This window comes from Dendroctonus ponderosae, unplaced genomic scaffold (assembly GCF_020466585.1).
Source record: "Dendroctonus ponderosae isolate FM_Combo_2020 unplaced genomic scaffold, Dpon_F_20191213v2 Dpon_F_20191213_7, whole genome shotgun sequence".
Taxonomy (NCBI): Eukaryota; Metazoa; Arthropoda; class Insecta; order Coleoptera; family Curculionidae; genus Dendroctonus; species Dendroctonus ponderosae.
In genome coordinates this window covers 3,343,710-3,364,416 of record NW_026018916.1, presented here as the reverse complement: position 1 = coordinate 3,364,416, position 20,707 = coordinate 3,343,710, and the positions used below count along the sequence as shown (strand labels likewise).

The 20,707-nt window shown below is 36.7% G+C and overlaps 1 protein-coding gene and 1 long non-coding RNA gene across 2 annotated transcripts in view; one reads left to right on the top strand and one right to left on the bottom strand.

Annotated features, from left to right (window-relative positions):
* The window catches only part of LOC109546218 (fat-like cadherin-related tumor suppressor homolog), a 174,985-nt gene that overhangs the window by 147,744 nt on the left and 6,534 nt on the right, over positions 1-20,707 (bottom strand). The gene's annotated exons all lie outside the window — the stretch shown is intronic.
* On the top strand, positions 6,560-11,234 carry LOC125505177. Its single transcript, XR_007281974.1, has 3 exons — positions 6,560-7,119; positions 10,830-10,969; positions 11,061-11,234. It is a non-coding gene; the product is annotated as an uncharacterized LOC125505177 (long non-coding RNA).

Below are 20,707 nucleotides of genomic sequence, written 5' to 3'. Positions count from 1 at the left end.
TGCTCATTTTGCCTCCGAGAAATGAGCAAAAACGGGACGGAAAACATGAAATTTTGGCATAATCTTGCACCTAAGTGTGTGATATTCAAATTTCGTTTTCTGGGTCAAAACTGCTCGAATTTCCTCACTCACGTTGTTACGACTGAATAGAGTTTTCAATTCTATCCAACGATGCCAAAACGAATTCTGTGGCTCGAATGGTTCTTGAGAAACTTCGAAAAAAGCAGCGTCATGTTCAAGTGGATTTTGCGATTCAAAAAAAACCATGCAAATCTAAAACTTCTTGAATTCAAGCATTTTTTGAGAAAACTGCCTACAGTTTCCTATCGATGGTTCACTTTCTAAAAAGCCCATTTATTTCTGTCTAGAATGATGTACAAATAAGCGTTCCTGCTCATTTTGCCTCCGAGATATGAGCAAAAACGGGACGGAAAACATTAAATTTTGGCATAATGTTGAACATAAGTGTGTGATATTCAAATTTCGCTTTCTGGGTCAAAACTACTCGAATTTCCTCACTCACGTTACGACTGGATCGAGTTTTCAATTCTCTATCCAACGATGCCAAAACGAATTCTGTGGCTCGAATGGTTCTTGAGAAACTTCGAAAAAAGCAGCGTCATGTTCAAGTGGATTTTGCGACTCAAACAAAAACCACGCAAATCTAAAACTTCTTGAATTCAAGCATTTTTTGAGAAAACTGCCAACATTTCCTTATCGATGGTTCACTTTCTAAAAAGCCCATTTATTTCTCTCTAGAATGATGTACAAATGAGCGTTCTTGCTCATTTTGCCTTCGAGAAATGAGCAAAAGCGGGACCGAAAACATGAAATTTTCCAATAATCTTGCGCCACCCTTGCACAAAACGACGATCATTTTTCTAATTTCAGAGACAACAGAAGACTGTATTTTTTCTACATAACCCCCCCTGACTTTAAAGCTGGATCCGCCCCTGTTTCCAGTCCTCCCCAGTCGAGACCCTGAATTAAAATCAGCCTGTACAATAAAATTTAACTGAGAATTAAAATGAAAGTTGCTGGAAAAAAATAAATATTTCGACACTCGGGGAAAAATTATAACGCGTTTCGTCCCAAGAGAACGAATGAACCCAGACTAGAAAAGCAGAATTACTGTACTTAATAAACAAATTAATCACCAACTTCCTGCCATTGCTTGATCTTATTTAAGCTGCTGAGGTTGTAAACCGAACACAAAATACCAGTCCATTAAATAAGGACAATGACTGTTTATCCGGAATTTTGTATATAAAATGTGCTTTGAGGTATCGTGAGCTGTTTTCAAGTAAACGTTGAAAGCGCCAACCATTAATTTGCCGCTGCTGCAAGTTTCCTAAGCATATTTTTGCATAAATTCATTATATTTAATTGAATAAGGGTAATTAATATTTCATAATCGATCGCATGAATGTACGGCCGCCCAACTTTTAAACCAATTCAACTGTTACATTCATATGCAGCCGACATGGTTTCTTGAATGAAACTGCCCACACGAAATTTAACTTTATTTCATGTAAATTGTCTGGGTTTAATTGAATGGCTGAAACAGTGCTAGGCAAAGGCGTTCTTTGCATGTACATGGAGTTTTCTGTCAAGAAAACCCTGTGGGTTTCACCGCTTTAAAAAAAAATGGACAAATCAGTAACAGCTTGATTATTGGCAGCGGGAAAAATATGAATAAAAGTTGAAAATTGCCAAGCTGTGCCACTGTTTGCTTCAGCATTGGCAATTGGTATTCACTACCTTTCTCCGATATACAAGTGGGTGTATGTTATGTCTACTTATTAGGCTCGTATGTAACCGTGTGCACGAGCTTGTCGAAATTTACGAGCAAATGTCTGGCATTTCGCAATAAAGTCCAGAAAAGTATGCTCGTTCTGATTTTAATTAAACTCTTCCGCACTGTACGTTTGAAACATTGCTGGAGCTGTTAAGCTGAGTAGAAAATAATGAGTGTATGCCAAAGCAATTACACGATTTGCTGTTTTAATTTCGTTCAAACGCCAACCTGAGGAAATGTAAAAAATGCCTGAAATAATTGCCAAAAGCAGACTTCCCATCGAGTTGACGATCGAAGTGTAGGAAAAGTTTTCGACATTCTGCTCGGACACGGCGCTTTGATCCATCGCGACATCCCGAAGATAAAGTTTCCGGTGCTCGGTCAGCCATCCAAAATGCATCTTTTGTCGCATCGTTCGAATAAGAAAATTGAATCCAAACTCGGAATTTCACTTGAACGAACATTCCAAGCCGCGGATTTAAATTTCGATTAGCCATTGGATTCGAACGGCATTGGGAACTTCCTATCTTGGTAAATGCATGGCAGGAGAATTTATGCGGTGGGAGTGGATCTGCAATTCCTGGATTTCGACCGATATATTATGCTTGTCTTTCCATTTCCGCACTAAACTACCAGGTACATTTGCCAGCAGTCGGAAACAAACAGAAGCTCAAGATTAGCCAAGTGTGAAAGTGTGATACCAGCAGGCATTCGAGTTGCGTTCTTGCCTAGCATCAAACAGCATGTTTGACGCTAATTTGTTTGTTCTAATGCGATTGGTTTTGATCGGGAAAAATTGTGGAACATTTTACCAAACATTAATCTATACGCAGCCAAATGCGTAGGAAATTTTGGATACTTGCTGAAACTGAAAATATATTTAGACATACTATATAACATATCCTGTAGATGCTGACAAAGCAATCAATTTTCAAACCATTTGGAATAATTCAAACATTTTCAGCCTCAAACAGTGTTTTATTTTTACCCTCTGAGTCTCAACAATATGAATATGAAAAACTGAATGAGGCAAACATTCTGAAACTATGCAATTTTCCTTTGAAGATTCCTCCTCAAGAACGCAACATTAATTTCAACTGATTTTCAACTGAATTTCAAGAACGACGGTTTAACCCGCCAAATAAAAATACAACAATTCAATGAAGAACGTGTATGTAATCAACTAATCACTTCAATGGACAGAAATTGCAAAACACGGGCACTGAAGTGGATTTAACGATCTAAAAAAGTTGAAATTGAGGCGACAAAACATTCAGCACGTGTAAATATAAGCTTGTGGAATGAACCGCAATACATCGTTCAATAAAGTGTTTTGAAAACCGCAATAAATGTTTCAACTGAGGTCACTGGAAAGAGATTGAGAAAAAATTGGCAGAACAGGTGAGAACTGAGCCCAAAACCAGAGAAGATTCATAACAAATTTAACGTGAGGCCGAAAGTAGTAAAAGTTGCACGAAAACGAAAAAAATTGCAGGAAAAACACGAGCTGGTTAGATTAAAAATAACACACAAATCAGACACCCAACACGAGGATGCTGAAAAAGCAAGCTGCTGGGAGAAAAAGTGGAATCATGAGAACTAAATATGTAAATCAGGCAAACATTCCAGTTTAAAACCGCATGAAAATGTTCAGCTGTCTAAGTTTTAAAACATAAAAACGACAGTTTAATCTATAGGAAAGAATAGCTTCATTTGATAGAAAACTCAACAAATAACAAGCAACAAAATCAGTGACCGAAGTTGAATAATATTTTTAATTAGTCACAAAGTAGCACTAATTTGTAACGAAAGTAAAACAGCGAAAAAACCTGAGTTTGTTAGAAGAAAAGCGAGAAAAACAAAGGAAACGAATAAAAAGGCCCAATGGATATGAGCTTGTGAGGCAAAAAGTGAACAAAACAAGGGAAAGGTTCTGAAGAGAAAAATGATGAAGGAACAACAGTTTGGGGAAAAAAGTGAAGCCAAGAGGCCTAAAATATGTATGAAAAGTTAACTATCCGCTTCCAAACCGCAATACAATTTTAAAGAGAATCAGACCAAACAACTTAGTCAACCGTCAGCATATTTGGTAAATTGACAACCAATAAAAATTGGCAACAGAACAGGCAAAGCCTGAGGCCATAGAAGTTGAAAAACAGACGAAGTTCAAGTGAACTCAAACGCAGCAAAAGAAGCATTAAGACAAAAAACCAGGCTCACTGCTCTGCAGTTGAAAAGTGAACAAATCAAAGGAAAATAAACCGAAGACGAAAATGGTGAAGAAACAACAATATAGGAAGAAAAGTGAAACTTTCACTTCAAAATCACAAGAACTTTTTTGCCGAATCAGACTTAAAAAATACACAACGAGAAAATCAACAGGAAAAATAGGAATCGAACAAAGGTGAAAAATAATTACAAGTTACAAAACAAAAGGATTGAAACTGAAGTCAAACGCATTAAAACGCAAAAAGGAGCAGCTATGAACTTGTGAAACGAAAAGTTAACCAAACGTAGAACAATAATTTAGGACGAATGATGAGTGATTCAATATAAACGAACATGTTTGATAAATCGACAAAAAAATTAAAATCGGAAACAGACAAAGGCTAAATACACAGATAAAGTTGCAATGCGAAGAAACGTGAAGTGAACTCGAATGTAGCCAAAGTGGCAAATTGAAGCGAACAATCGAACGAGAACCGAACTGAACTAGAGAGAAAGCAAAGAAAGCAAAAAAAATTAAAGCTAAGACCAAAAAGTTGGAGCAACAAATTTATAGAAGAAAAAGTGAAATCATCAGGACTAAATACATCCAATCGTAATACAGTACAATGTTTCAAACTGACTTATATAAAAATTACACAAAATAACGCTGTGATCATCATAAACGAGCGAAAAAAAGAAGACAAAAGTCACGTCAGCTGCAAAACATACGCATTTGAAATGAACTCTAATGTAATAAATGTATGGTGAGAAGAAATGTGAATCAAGCAAAAGAAGAGAAACCGAAGACCAAAAAGCTGAAGGGAACAAGGTGATGGGGAAACAGTAAAACCTTGAGCATCGCATAAACCTTGAGCATCGCAAAGTGAACTTTTTCCTTTAAAATCGCTGGATATGAATATAAAAAGAACCCAGAAAAAAAAGCAAAAGATAAAGTTCAAAGGCTCTTTAGTTGAATAAGACCCGCTCTTGAGGTGAATGGAAAGTAACAAAAATAGCAGCTAAATTATTTTTTTAATCTCACAAATCTGAGATTGTGAGCTGAAGCGAACCCAAGTAAATGAAACTGAGGATAAAAAAAACTGAAGCAAGAAGATTTTGAGAGTGAAAGGAAAACAATAACATTAACTTTGTATTTAATAAATCGCGAATGGCTACTTTGTAATGATGCAAAAACACATAGGCAGCTGATAAATAAGCCCGCCGCTTCAACGACACTGTGTTTGAATTTTTCGACAGTATAATAAGAAAAATGTATATTCTGTTCTTTCCAACCCCCTTTGATTTTCCGCACTATTTCCGAGAAAGAGGACACATTTAGCATGATTTAGACCGATGTCGGAAGCTGCGTTGGAAACCGATTGTCAAACAGGATTCGTACAACTGTTGGTAAAGGAGGGAGTTGGCGAAAACTTCAATTTGGCACTGCAGAAGTGCTATATAACGACTTTCGAATTGATTAAGAAGGATTGTATTCCCGGACAAGTGAGGGGTTCTCGGCGAAATTCTTGTCTGCGACAGCTGTTGTTAACTAAGAACTTGTAGTTTGAACGGAATCGTTCTCGTAGTTGTTCTGATTAAACACAAACACTTCAACTTCAACTGGATCAAGCCACTGTTTTAAAGCTTTTAGTGGGACATAATTCAGTTGGAAGTAATCACTGCGGTAAGAAAGTCGGCGATTTTAGTGAAAATCTGAAGACCCAAATTGCCTATGAATAAGGGATGAAAGTTTTTGTATCAGAAATAGAAAACACTTAAAATTGCAAGGGGACCTTTGAATAACCCTATACAGGGTGTTTCACTGGGAACCACCGCGATCTAAACTGTTGAACAACTGAACATGAACGCTACACAGCCAAAGAACTTTGGAAGTGGAGAAATTCTGAAAGCTATTTTGTTTGCTGAATGAATTCTGTTGAAAATTAATTTTTATTTCATGTCAAGTATCCGATAACGCAGGACTAGATGTATTATTAGTTAAAAACTGCACAGAAAATAAAAACAACTTTGACACATCTGCTTTAGAATTAGCGCCATTCAAAGCCTCATTCTGAGCATTTTCCTGAATGGAAAATCGCGTTTGAAAAAGCTGAATTCATTTTAAGTACCACTGGATTACCTTGTATCAGGACACCCCTTTCAATTAGCTTTTAATTAATAAAGTGGGATAATTTTGCTTCTCTTTTTGATCCGATTTTACAGGCAGGCCTAAAACGGGACTCTTTTAATTAAAAGCTGGTCCAAGTGGATTTTTAATTAAGACATTTTTTCGTTGCTTAATGAAATATTTTTCCGCTATTTCGCCGATACTAAATTCGTTAAGCCATCGGACGTTTGAAAATGCCATTTTTCCATGAGCGATTAGAAACAATTTGCTTCGTCAACCGGCCGCCGATCAGGGGGAATTTATGGCATTTTCCACTTGGAAATGGATTATTTTTAGGGGTGCAGGCCGTTTTTTTTATCATGGAGACTCTGCTGTCCCCCTTAATACGGTCAGTTGAGTGATTAACTGCCATTATTATGGCATATCATGTGCTAAATTGAACCTGAGTGAGGCTTATCGATTTACACGAACCGCAAGTGTTAGAATAAGCTAATCAATGCATTCCCGAAACAATTAGTGGTTGGCGGTGTAAAACCGGAACCTCAACACATCTGAACACAATATGGCCCTTTAATGCGGACTTAATAGATCCAATCAAAGACAGTGTTCGGTTTCCGATTGCGGTGTGCCTGCTTAGGGCTGCGCCCTCTTCCCAGTGATCTTAAGATAGGCGAGTGAGCGTCACCTTCCTCGAAAATCTGGAATTGAGATCGGAAACTACGGGACAGTTGATAAAAAGGAGTGCCAGACGAAGCGTTTTTCCTCCGAGTTAAATGGGGAATTTATGCAAATCGTTTTCGATGCCGACGAACACTGCAATTAACCCGTTGCAAAAAATTTGCTAAATTTCTATCAGTGTTTAAAATATCCGCAAGCCCAGATGCGTTTCAAATCTTTTTAGAGCGAAAACAAAAAATGCTGTTAGCAAAGCGGGAAAACGAAGAAAAATTGCATTAGTCCCGACAGACAGATCAGTCCGATGCAGGTAAGAAAAACTCTGAGACAAAATAATGTATGTTTTTCGTCGCTGAAAAATGCTTCTACAGGTTTGATATAGAGCTGCCCTTAAAAAGGATAACAGGATAGAAAATATGTCGAGCGACTAGGGACATGTGCGTCGTTTTCATAGTGCAGTTTGTCACCTTTCACTTAAGAATTCATTTGTTGTGGAATTGGATCATATATCCATAAAGTGAAAAGCTCTGCCGTGGGACAGTGGAAATTCGGTTCAGGAACAACCTTTTGGCATAATAAATTATGGAAGAAGTGCGGAATTTTCTCGTGTCGAAAAATTAAGACCATCATCTGAACTGTTTTTGAATGGAGAATGGAAATTAAAACTGAAACATGAGGGGAGGTTAAAATCAACATTTATGTTGAAATTTTTAATTTTCTGGTTACCTTAGTTCGGAGAATTCGATTCTTTAAAGGGCAGTTGAGTGAAACCATTCACTATGAGACTGAGATTTACTAAGCTGGAAAAATCGCAGAAAACTATCTGTGATTTTTCTGAAACTCTCAGCATCTTTAGGTTGAAGCGTCTATATCTTATGTTTAAAAGAACAACTCATTTGAGTAGAACCGTCTACTATGGGACCAAGATTTATTAAGCTGCAAAACATGAAAACTCTGGATGATTTTTATGAAACTTTCAGAATGATTAACGCCCAAATGTCCTCCTCCTAACGCCGATGAAACTTTCAAATTTCTACTTGAATTTTTAAGACAGTTCGACAAAGAAATCCATTTTGTGACTGATAGTTACTAAGCTGGCAAAAGTCAGGGTTCTGGGCGATTTTTATCAAATTTTCAGTATCGTTAGAACGAAGCCTTGGCTAAAGATAAGTAAACTTTCGGTATGCTACTTACTGTAGTTTGGAAGAAAGGCATTTTTGAATGAGGAGCGCATTTGAGTAAAAACATCCATTTTGAGGTCGATATTTGCAAAAATAAAAAAAAATCAGTATTTAGAGAAATTTCTAGGAAACTTTCAGAGTCTGTAGACTCAAGCGTTGTCTAAACTCACTGAAAATATGAACGAGCTGCTTGGTTTAGTTTGGAAGTTGCGAATTTTTAAAGCAGATTGCGCATTTGGGCAAAAATATTCATTTAGAGATCAAAATTTATTAAGTGGGAAAAATTCAGGATTTTTGTCCATTTTTATTAAACTTTCAGTATCTTCTCTATCTTTCAGTAAACTTCCTTAAAACGGTGAAACTTTCAGGATGGTACTTGCTGTAGTGCTAAAGAAGCGAGATTTTTAAAGGAGAGCGTGCATTTGAATAAAATCACCCTTTTCTGACCGTTTTTTTGTACTAAATCGGCAAAAATCAGGGTGCCTTGCGATTTTTCCAAAATCTCAGAATTGTCAGAGTTTTCTGCCTGTTTTTTTGAAAGCCTTTAGAGGTTTTCAAAGTGCTACTTGCCTTAGTCTAGAAGGTGCAATTTTTTAAAGGAGCGCATTGTAGCGTTTGAGTAAAAACGCCAATTTCTAGATAGAAACCATAAATCGACACTTTTGGATATTTCAATGAAACTTTCAGCATCACTTGAACTCAGTATTTTCTAAGGATGGTGAAACTTTCAGTAGGCTCCGTGTTGTAGTGTGGAAGAAACCGAATTTTTAAAACAGAGAAAGCATTTGAGAAAAAACGTCAATTTCAAATCGATTTTTACTAAGATGGAAAAAATCAAGATTTTTTTTACTAAATTATTTTTATGAAACTTTAAGCATCAATAGTCAAAGGATGGGAATTTTTAATTGCCAGAAGCAGTTGCGCAGAAACATCCAGTTTTGCCGACCAAAGTCTCCCAATTTTATACTAGACAATCAATTATTTCAATGTGAAAACGAAAAAAGCTTTATTTGGCAACATCTAGTCGAAACCCCTCAATAGCACAATTGCAGCAAACCAATCAACAAAAGGATTTTGCTAATTATATTGGCTGAAAATGAGTCCAGCTTGGAGACACTTAAAAACGGAGGCTCTTTTCTCCGCTGAAACGATCTTTTCTATGCAGCGAATCATAAATACTAAATCCATTCAGAATTAACTTACTTTTAGTACGTACTTTCAACGAACTGCATTTACTGTTGGCAAGTAATGTTACGACTGAAATGTAAATTTTTAACTATTGCCTTCCTAAAAGGCACACCGGCCGACTTTCTATAGCGGCAATTTCGCTCATTTTCGTAATAATGAAACGCCCGTTTAAGAATTTTATTTCAGCAATTTAGAGAAATAGACTGCATTTTTCGGGTAATTATAATTAATTCGACGAAATGCAGTGGTGCGTTCATTGAAAACAGCTTTCTGTTCAAATGCAATGTTCTCAGCTACGACTTATCATCAGCATCGAAATAATACACTTGACACGTTTTATTCGACCAGAAAAAGCCGAACAAAATTACTTAACTTCGGCTTGACCATTATTTTGTGCCACATTCAGCGGCAAAATGCATTAGAGCCTTTTGGCCCCGGTCCAAAAGGAAAAATCGACAGGTTGAAGCAAACGGGGCACTTTACGGTCTTCTGGCGACCGATTGATGGAAATGGGAACTGCCCCAACACATAAAACTCTATGAAGAGGATTTTCAATAAATATTCTACTTTGTCTATATCGCCTAGCGGAGTTGACCCACATTTTCCTTTTGTCCATGTTACACGTTCCATTTAAATCAAACCTTGAGAACATGGCGCTTTATTTTCACGTTAGCTCTGAAACAGAGGCACATGTCCATCTGGGAATCTCACATAATATAATGTTGTATCATCCACAATAAATGTCATGCATTTGCGACGTGCAACATTTGCGACGAAAATGTCCCAGTCAGAAGACAAATAAAAGGCGCCTTCATTTATTAATAAACCTTAGAATTAGCGAGTTTTGGGCGATAAATTGATGTACATCGTGAACTTTTTGCTATTTATAGTTTCCACTGGGACTTTTCCACCTAAAAACCCGCATACAGCAAATATTGGAAACAGTCAACACAAACAACTAATTAGGCGATAAAAAATGCTTGCACAAATACGCCTAATTTGGAACGCGGGATTGATGAAATTTTTAAATAAATATTATCAAACAAACACCGGGAACAAAAAGCGCGGCTGCTAATTAACAAAACTGCTTTAAACAACACATTATGAACGGAGAAATAAATTTGGTTTTCAGCTAATAACCAATATATGTCATATTAACAAAGAATAGAATTAGTAAATTAAGCGCGTTGTTTAATCGAACGGCGCATTTGGTTTTTGCTGGTCACCAAATTAGCATGTTTGTAGCACAAAAATTAATTAGACATTTAAATCGTCACTGTTGGATGGAAATTTACACTTTTTCTCCTTTGGTTTGCCGTTAAATTCAAAAACTATATCAGGAAAATTTCAAGCCAAGGTTCAGTGCATTTGGACTAAACCTAATAGCTAATGTGTAAATATTTTGAATACTTTGTACAGATTTGGAAAAAAACGAGCAATTTTGGCAACTCGGCCTTCTAGCTCTAGAATAAATTACGCGCAAATTCACTCCACATAGCATTTGCCAACGGGAAGCCATCAAACTCCAAACAATTACGGTTAAGCTTCGTTCACAGATGTACAGCCCTTCAAAGTAGCATGCAATTAACCAGAAATGGGGCTGTAGTTACATTGCACATAAGCTAACTTATGCCGTCTCTATCTTTTCCAGATTAATAGCTGTCTAACGGCCTGGATTTGGCACGAAGTCAGCCTCAAAAGCACGCAACTCCGCCTGAAAATCGCCCTTCCAGCGGAAACATCCTTTTTTGGGAAGGTGTTTCCAGAAAATGCCATTTCCTCTGTCTTAATGTGAGTCTTTGATAATCGTGTCAGTTCAATTTGATGAGAAACTTTCCGATTTTTGTGGGTTGAAATATTTTTTTCTCAACCTTATTTACAGCCACGGAACGTTTTTGAGGGATCATGAATTTTGGAAAGTTCCTTTTGCAAACATGCCATGTTTGCGCAACAAACCAGCAAATAATGCCCTGCAATAGAGGCCAAATATTTTCGGAAAGCTTCCGTTCGTGCGCTTATTTTCGCTACTTATGTGCCTTTTCATATGCGTTCGTGCCAGCCCAACTAAACATCATTCTGCAATTATTCTGGAAAAGATAATGACTGTTTAGTTCAGCTTTCGTTATGCGCAATTCTATCCCTTTAATAGTCAATTGAAAACTGGTTCAGACATATTACGAACATTAAATAATATGCGGCGGTTTCCCTGTTGTTTGACTTTACTTTGGGAAACTATTAGAAACTTGCATATTTTGCCTTGAACGAAATTGCCGCAAACACTTGGTGAAACAAACATAGAAACGCTCAGAATCATCAGATCCCAATGGGCCAGGACAGATTTCGAGTCTATTAGCGCTCATCAGCTGGATTGGCCTGAAAATAACACTCTCGAACCTTGGGCAAATGGGCGAAATAATTTCGGAAGTGTTATTTTCAGGCTAAATCCAGCTGATGAGAGCTAAAATACTCGAAACCTGTCCTGGACTAGTCAATTTGCACATGAACATATTTTGCAATGTTATATTTTAAGCTTCCTTTGGGATTAAAGAAACACATTGAAATTGAAATGTGAATCATACAGTAATGGATTATGAACATTTTTTCAAGCAAATGCAAATGAAAACTAATTTCAAATGTAAAAAAATCTGCACTGAAAAATGTGTGTTTCGCTGCAGCTTGCAACTTTCCAGATAGGAAAATGCAGCTAATTCGCTTAGCAAAAAATTATCCTCGCCAAGATTATTCACATTGCCGAAAGATCAAGTTTATCACGTGCATCATAAATCATGTTCTTTTGCCTCAGCTGCTGAGTAGAATCGCGTTTTTATTGCTCAGATTATTCAACGCTCGCGAAAGGGATAAAACATTTCATTTCTTAAGATTTTTCCGTGCGTTCGAACCGAATGGGAAACACACGCAAATCGAACGTTTGCTCTGTGAGTTTCCGATTTTTTTGTCACTTTAATAAGTTTTACGTGCACGATAGCGCAAGATAAGTGGAAGATGCTCAAAGCTGGTTTTATGGTAGTCGAAAAAATTGGCAAATTCCCCGACAAGGATTTTTCGGTCCCTGAATCTACTCGAACAAGCTGGCGCATCAAGAAATGCACTCGACCATTAAAAATCGAGTTTTACATGTTCGCAATGCTCATCGATGTGTATTTGAACGGTAAATAAACAAAACCTCAATTGGATTTCTCCAATGCATACGCTGCGGAACGAAACACGACGCGAAAGAGTTTGAATAAACAAGTCGGAATTCGAAGCGGATATTTAAACAGTCAGTTGCAATGTTTTGTTACACTCCCAACACTGTTGAAGAATTTTAGCAAACTGTATTTGCAGGATTAATTATTTGGATATCTATCTAAAAACCGGCCGAGTTTCGCCTGCTGATGCTTGGAACAAATCCACATTCAACAGATGCAAATGAGCCTCTCTATTTGTTATAATGACGACTTTCTCAATAATCTCAACTCTTTTCTCTATTGTGAACGTCGGAAACATCGAGACCTTTGAACATTAAATGAAATCCTGAAAAGATTTTCAGGCCAGAGGGGCAAACAAACAAAATAAACAAACTCCACTCTCTTGCAAAGTTTTAGCATATTTGCCCCCTTCTCGACTCGACGTTCCTTATGAATTACAAATTGGATATGAACGGAAAAAGAAGCGATACTAGGGCGGCATCAAACAAGCCGAAATTCCCGCAAACATTTCGGAAAGTCGCTCTTCACTTATTCCTCTAACTAAAAGTCGCAATAAAGTCGAACTAAATCAGTGCCTTGCGAGGTGAAAGTGCGACAAAAAGTGTGTGTATCTATTATTTGCTGAGCTGAGCTATTGCACTTTGATTGGGCGGAAATGGAAGAAAGTTAAGGTTTGGGGTCCGGTTTGTGGAAGTTTTTTATATGGGGTATTTAAGTCGATAAGGCGAACTTTGGGTGAAATTAGTAGGATCTTTTGAAAAAAGCGTCCCACATGCTATTTTTGCCTTAAGTAAGGTTTAACCGGAAATATCTAACGTTTCCAAAGCTAGAAGCAAGAATATGAAAATGGACGAAACTGCCGCAGGATGTTTGCCTCCTGCAAACAATGCAACAGAAATTAACTGAAAAATTTTAATTTAATTGTGATAAAAATACAGTATTATGAAACCGCCTTATAAAACCGTCATCTCCCTGTTTGAAACTTTGATTTATCTCGCTGCTTACTTGGTATTTTGTAAGTGAATTTTGCTATTTGCTTTCCCTTCTACTTACAATTATTTATTTGATGTCTGAGCGCTCAATTTTTGCTCAAAAACCACCTTGCGAAAGTTGGCTCAGACTTGTCATCTTGATATCAGCCACATGAGCTAAAAAACCAATTAAATAAGAAAAATTCGCTTTAAAATGAATATCAAATGAAACCCAGAAGTACGAAAACGTGGAATTAACTTGAAAAAAATCACAAACATGACGGGAACAAAATCAGTATTTAAATCCCTCGCAGTAATTAATGCCAAGGCATAATTGCCAAAGGGAATTTTACAATTTCCACCATTTAACATCACAGGCAAACTATTTGCTAATTATTGCAAGCTGCGGTATAGCGTGTAATCATATCGTCCAATCTGGACATCAAAAGAGTTATTTTGGCTACAGAAATCAATCATAGAATTTCGCAACGTCCATAAACTTTGGTTCGACAACGTACACCGAACGCAACAAAGCTTTTCGAATGTGATCGCTTCGCTGATAATTACTATGCATCACATAATGTGAATCCGATTGCATTTAGGGAAATGTTGGTGCATAATCATATCACGCTAATGCAATTTGTACAGCGCGCACGAAAATGGTCATTTTATTTCCTGTTTTTCACCTTCACGCCTACGAAGATTCAAGCAAATAATCAAGGCCATTAAATGAAACAAGCGTTACGCAATTTAGCCAGAAAAACGAATTTTTGGCAAAAAACAAAGATGGGAGAGGAAAGTAGCAAATGAACTGAAAAAACCAACGCCAATGATTAAGGAAAAACTTGATGAAGCCAAACACACATTTCCCATTAGTTTCATTTAATTGTTCTTCAAAGGCTTCCAACAGATCTACCAATGAATAAACCCCTTGCTCTTGTTAAGAATTATGTTTTTTAATTAACCATTTCCGCATTTTATGTACAAGCTGATTAGAGACTGTATACCATAGCTACTTTACCAGCAAATTTTCTATCGATCGTTTAGCAATTTGGTAAATGTACATGAATGAAAACTTCAGCAGCTTCAGTCACAATTTGCAAATCACATAGACAGCAGATTGAGCATTACAATCAGGCCTTAATAGATTTTCGTTTGCACATTTCCATATGAACAAACCTGCAAAACTAATAGCGCATACATTGATTAAAGAAACCTTATCCCTGTCGAAATACCGTCTGGAAAATACCCTTGTTATTGGATCTATTTGGCAAATATGATGGGGAATTCGAATAAATGTGTCTCGAAAAATTGTCGAGTTCATTGCTTTAAAGTGATGAGTTTTGTAACTAAAGCCGTCTTGGAAAATCTTGGCCTGCATCGTCAGTGGAAAAAGAAACTCACCAGTTTTGAAACCTTAACATTGTAGAACTCATCAGTTTCAAATGTGATACTATTTCATATGAATTCGAGTAAATTTCCAAGAAGAAGTGAGAAAGTTGGCATTTCCGCGAACTTGGAAATGTATGCCGATTAGATGCAAACATGTTCAGTGAAGGCAGGTAGGTAATTAAAACTTTGCAGTATCGAAAACAAAACTTCCGCCTTAATGGCGCAAAGTTAATTAATTTTTTCCTAGTTTCAAGCTCAGAACTTCGCCTCACGGAGGCTCCTGGAGATAAATTGAATTCGCTCTTTAAAATCTCCCCGGAAGACAACGTAGGGAAACTTTTCATAGACGAAAAAAGTCGGCAAAAGCCCCTGGGTAGTTTTATTGGGTTTTGGAATTTTGCCCGGCCTAAATTAGCCAGTTATCGCGATGTTAATTCGATGCGGCGTTTCGAAATGCACATGTCAACCCGGCACATATTTAAAACAATCTCGATCATGGATTAAATTTAATTTACATGATTTAATTAAACAGGTTCGAACACTTCTCTGGCACGTTCAAACCGAGAAAGACTGATGCAAATTTTATCAGTCGCGCGGCGTTAATTGTCGAACTGAATTATGGATTATGGAATCAATCTGCTTGATTGAATTGAATTTTCAACCTGCGGTGAACCAAGGAAGAGTTTTAGATTAAAAAAACTGAATAGCTCTCGTGGCCATAGTACGTCATCTCTGGGCTTCCCAGTTAATAGCATTAATAAACCCTAACTACAATTGTTTAAATTTTCTCTCAAAGGCAGCGGGTTTTTCTACGAGCTTGCTCGCATTTTTCCCGTCCATTTTTGGCACAATTTATCATTTTGCAGTCGATTTCGCACAATGGCCGCAAAACAACTGAATTCAGAATAATAGGTCGTGGGCCATTGTGATTCCATCGGTCACGGGTCCTAAACAAAAATTCCATCCAGCCGATATCATTTCGAAAACACCAAAACATAACCGAAACAATGGCGAGTGAATTTTGAATTAAATCTACCACTAATAATGAACCAGGAGCCATAGATATTTCATTAAGATTATGTGCGGAAGATAAATGCGAACAAATACAATTTCCTGTTGGAATTGAGAAAGTTGAATAAACCGCAAAAGGTTTCATCAATCTGAATTTGATGTTCAATAAGTCACTGTTTGGATCATGCCGCATTGCTGGAAACGTTTCGCAAGCACGAGTGGCTTACATCTTCAAATCTACCACATCTTTCAAATTCAAAGCTCGATCACATGCAGCTAGACATTAGATGGCAAACAAAGTGTTTCCAATCATCCATTAAAAAATGGTGAGATCAGCAGAAAAAGGTCTCTCGAACGCGAAACTGAAAATAAATCTTCACACATTCTATTAAAAACTTGCAGGCACTACAAATGGCTGACAGGAACTATGCACGCATAAGCAAATTCCTCAGCGGACAATAAAATTTAATAAAAGAGTTTTCGAACAAAGTTAACGAAGTTAGCGCCCAGGGTGCATTGGTTTTACTCCAACTTAGACAACAGCTTTGTCTAGTAGGAAGTTTTGATTAGGGAGGGAGCTGTTGCTGTTTTAGAATAGAGGTTTTGTGTGCCCAAACTAATAGCGGGGCAATAAAACAGTTTCACTCGGAAACTTGAAGAATTGCCGAGGAGTTGCGCTATTTTCAACAACAATTTCAACTCTGTATGTAACTGTTTTACATGCAAGTTCACAGACGAACTTTCCTAGTTGTATTAGGACTTTTGCAATTAGAAAATTACGCACAAAAACTGAGTAATTCCAGTCCTTGTCCCAATTTCTGCCTATATTTCTCCACATTTCATAACTCACAGTGCCCCAAATCGCATTATAGGAAACTTTCCGATTAACCACCGAGCTTTAGTTCCTCATTTACGATGTGAAACTACTAACCAACAGTTCCATTATGGTTTTCGACTGGTGAATAGCAATGAACTTCCAGATTTCGTAAGAAAGACCGAGTAGCAAGTGATTATTCTCCAGCTTCCTGCAAAGTTAGCCAAGTCGATTCACCCTCATCAAGCTAAATAATGGCAGAGTATGGATTGGGAAAATAATAGAAGCTTATTATATCACGCAACGATCGGTCAAAATGGAAATGGATAAAATGGAAAAAACTGTTGCTAAACATTTTTGCAATTTGTTTAAATTGTCGCCTTTGGAAAAAAAACTAAGTGTTTTTATAAGAACAACGCCAAGTGTTGCTAAAACTGTTTGCTTAAGCCCTAATGTCCCATAAGCTTCGGCATCGGGTTGAGCGCACGTGAGAGAATATCTGGAAACGGCAATTTTCAAGCTGCAAACGCGATTCTCTGGGATCAAACGACTCGGAAAAACCAATGTAAGTTCAATCTGCAAACTGGTATAATTAAAAATAAATATACCAGTCAGAATTCGGCAAATGGGAAGAAGTTTATCCAATCACGAACACCTTTATTTACTTTCCAAAACCGTTATTTCTCTGAAGGAATGGCGAGAATTTTGAGAGGGCTCCAAGCAAAAGGGAAATATTTGCGAAAAATTCAAAGTTGCTAAACATTATCTCGTTAAAGCGATTAATTGACTTTATGGAATCACTGAAAATGTTACAGGGAATTTTCAAGTTTGCTGTCACCGAAAGTCCCCAGATTTTAAAACAAATAAAAAATCGACGAATTTTTCATCAAGCCATCGCTCACTGAACTTCTATATTGCACTACATTATATTATCACAAAAAGGAACTTTCGCGTTTTCTGCCTTGAAATATACGAAGCCAGCTCGAAACCCTCCCCGCTTCCAAAGTAAGATAAAAAACCGTTTATCATGACTTAATAAAACTTGACGGGATGGAATAAACGGGAAGTCTTCCAGATTAAAAACTAATTTAATTTTATTTTTTTATTTCTGTTTCCAATTGCCTTTCCTGTTATTTATTACGGAAAGTCCTAGCGTTTTCGTAATTTATATTAGATTCTTTCGCGCAATAGACTATCATTAACATGTGGTCTGTTCCAAGCTATATTGAAATTTACTCAGTTCTGGGCGTTAAATGGGAGTGTTAAAGTGCATAATTTTCGTGGTGGTAAACATGCACGCAAAAAATGAAGAACTCGAATAAAATTTAAGGGTATGTGTCGAAAATATGAGCTAAACTCAAAAATAACAGACACGCAAGTAGAAAATGTATCCCAAAATTGAAATGAAAACTGGGAAAAATTCACTGAAACTGCCAACATTCGCCAAGAATTAATATTCTTCCAGACTTTCGGAATTGTAACAATTTGATGACGAACATCCGTTAGTAACGTGCAATTATATATACATATTCCGTCATTGCCAAAACTTTTCGACAATTATATAAAAGGTGAAGTTCAAACGAGTTGCGGTCATTGCTGGAAACTGGTGGGTTTCTCGGGGTTTTAGGCCGAAAAATTCACCAGTTTTTTGAGTGAACTCTTCCACCTGGAACTAGCTAAATTCTGAGAAAAAAAATTAAAACACCTGCGTTAACGAAAAAAATTAAAGCAACTTTTCACGATTTTTATTTAGCTCATAAACCCAATTAGATCGTGCAATCAAAGAGTGGAATCAATTAGAAAACTTACAAAGTAAATTGTATAGCAGTTAATCCATTATTCTGTTAGAGGAAAAGCCAATAAAAAAGCAATTCCGCGCCATCAGCTACTGAATTAATTCGAAAGCCATAAAGTAATTAGCACGGACTTTCTGTTTGGGTACAATCAATTAATCGCTTTTCTGTTTATAGATCCTTAATAAGATTGCACCGAAGTCCAAAAACAAATCTCCGGAAAAAACTAATTAATTGAATCAGATTTGACTTAGTGTCCTGTTTTTTTGCTTTGAACCACCAAGATAATTGATTCTTTGTGTGAGAAAGCAGGAAAGATGAGAGGTTGTAATGTATTGAAATGATTGAGGTCTAAGGGAGTGCAAAATTGCGAAACGTAATAATTGGGGAGTTCGATGGATTAATTTAGCGGGGTTCAGAGGGTTATTAATTTTCCTGGAAATGGGACGGTTGATCTAATCATTTTATCCCACTTTATGCACAGTTTGGAAACAGATTTATTTACGATAAATTGAGCTATTGCGAAAATATCGCGAAACCTTTTCGGTAAGTACATGTAATTATGCTTTTATGGCTGTTTAAGTGGATTTTGAATCCATTTTTCCAGCGCAGCCTTTTCGTGTCCTCTTTCATGCAACTCTCAATTTGCGTTCAAAGTGCATAGTTTAATTTAGCAAGCCAGAGCTTTGAAGGTGGTTTATTAAAACTTGATCAAAAACATGAGGGAGCTTTAAAAAACACATTATTATTTAAATTTCCATTAAGGGGCCGCTTTACCATAATGCCATCGTGATGGGGATATTCGACAACGCTTTCCAGTTGCGCTTGCCAACTTGGATCTATTTCAAACTTTCAAAATTCATCATCGATGAGTTGGGAAACTCGAAAATTTCATATTAATATTATATGTAAGCGCGTGTTTAATATGAAAACCGTAACTTGCTTTCAAAGTTATTTCAAGTTGTCCGGAACAGTACCGACTAACAAGGCATAATTGCCTAAGTATCGGTTAGTCCGATCACCTGGATTTTGGCAAAAGGAAATTAATATCAGAGTCTAATTGATTTCTGTGGGTTGAAGAAGGTAAGGCAAGTGCCTCAAACCCATTCGAGTTTGTCGATTCGAACAGTAGTTTTTTAAGATTAAGCTGGAACACATGTTGATGAACCAGAAGCGGTTTTTTGCTTATATGTGTAAGAATGCATTTTAATTCAACCAAATTAATTCTAGGAAACATTGAATACGTCGTCTTTGGACTCTAATCATGCATTGGCTTAAAAACACGGATTTTTCAGGAAAACCTTTATTCCTAACCAGTATAAGGCATGATAAAGTGAAGTTCAAAAGTTACGCGTTACACAGCCATTGCTTGAAGCTGTTAGTGTTTGGCTAATTTCCGGAATTACCTACCCGAGACCTAAAAAACATTACCTTAATACTGAAGGATTTTTCAACAGTCCAAATAATTTCCATTTAAGTGGGGTAGTCAGCAGAGAATTAAATAACGCCTTAACTTCAAATCGTGACAGGATTTCAAACGAATTTAATTCCTTTAGTGATATAAATCGGAACATTGAATCAAACTAATCATTAAATCATAATAAATTTCGAGCTTTCTGTGTAGAAAGTGGAAAATCACGTTTAACAAACTCGCTTCGTATGCAATGTGAGGTAAAACCTTATAACTCCGAACCTGCAATTCGCTCGCCGGGTGATTATTTAAATTTTATGGCACATTTTACCATTCAAATCCTTAATTCTTACTTATTATTGTTCATTTCATTGCACCTTTTCCGTTATAAGAGCTCACGAGTTCGGTACACGACGTGTGTAAGTGCTTGGAATGTACAAGACAACAAAGCTCTTTTCGAATATAATTATTTCTCAACGTATTTTCTTCCTGCGCTCGTTTTATTATTCACACTGTTTGTGCATTTAATTTTGCCGTTTTTAATACTTCTAATCGCGAAGTGGCTTGCATCTTCAGAGGTGGAAAAACTTACCAGTTTGACTCACTGTTGAAGCCTGATGAATGATCAATTTACGACAATTATGAAAATTATCTCCAAAATTATTTGATTAAACTTTCTGGGTTTCGGACGTTTTTATTAAAATATTTACAAAACTTTTCAATGATTGATAGATTGACCGATGATAGTGGAAAATGATAATCAATTTTGTAAATATTTTAATAGAAATGACTGAAACCCAGGAAGTTTTAGAAATTAATTTTACTGACAATATGAAACTACTCCGGTAAATCAAATAAAATAAAAAACCCTCTTCAAGAGAGTCGACGAGTTAATTTCACACACTTTTTCATTTTGTCGCAGTCTTAG